Here is an 847-nt window from a genome sequence, read left to right as displayed (position 1 = left end):
TAGGGCAGAAACATGGTCCACATAATTACACGTACGTAGACACTTAGAGCAATGCAGGATCCTTGTGTGGACCACATTTCTGCGCTTAGTGTTGACATCTATTGTAATTAACATAAATTCAGCTGGGCCTTTATAGAAGATTACACTGTTTTCTTTCTTTTAACTCCCTTTCATACAGTAGATGAGATTTGGATACTTTCTCAGACTGTGAAGGTAACCACTTGGTGGAGGCACAGCCATTGTTTGGCTGCACCATAATCATATTCCACTTAGTGTGTGTGGGGTTATAGCTCAGTGGTAGAGCATTTGACCGCAGACCAAGAGGTCCCCAGTTCAATTCTGGGTGCCCCCTGCAAGGATGTGTGTAGGCTGTGTTTGGTGGCACCTGAGTAGTGGATGTAGCTGCTGCCGTGGTACTGCTGGACGTACTGTTATGCACTACTAATGCTGCTTATATTAGTAATAGTTCTATTACCTTTACTACTGCCATAATTACCACTGGTCATCTTTTCATTCCATTCTCTCTCTCTCTCTCTCTCTCTTTCTCATCCTCTCCCCCTACTGGTTGTGTCAGATGACTGCCCACCATGAGTCAGTTTTAGTCTGTAGGTTTCTGCCTGTTAAAAAGACATTTTTCCTCATACAGTGAGGAAAATAAGTATTTGAACACCCTGCTATTTTGCAAGTTCTCCCACTTCTCAAATAAATAGTTTAAAAACCCTACATTGTGATTTCTGGATTTTTTTTTTAGATTATGTCTCTCACAGTGGACAGGCACCTACGATGACAATTTCAGACCCCTCCATGATTTCTAAGTTGGAGAACTTGCAAAATAGCAAGGTGTTCA

At 41.9% G+C, this 847-nt stretch overlaps 1 non-coding gene across 1 annotated transcript; it reads left to right on the top strand.

Moving 5' to 3' along the window:
• The first annotated feature begins 280 nt into the window (after window positions 1–280).
• trnac-gca (transfer RNA cysteine (anticodon GCA)) lies at window positions 281–352 on the top strand. The gene has a single exon. It is a non-coding gene; the product is annotated as a tRNA-Cys (tRNA).
• Window positions 353–847: the final 495 nt, after the last annotated feature.

Source organism: Etheostoma spectabile, unplaced genomic scaffold (assembly GCF_008692095.1).
Source record: "Etheostoma spectabile isolate EspeVRDwgs_2016 unplaced genomic scaffold, UIUC_Espe_1.0 scaffold00569455, whole genome shotgun sequence".
In the NCBI taxonomy this organism is placed as follows: Eukaryota; Metazoa; Chordata; class Actinopteri; order Perciformes; family Percidae; genus Etheostoma; species Etheostoma spectabile.
This window is presented reverse-complemented; position numbering and strand designations above follow the sequence as displayed.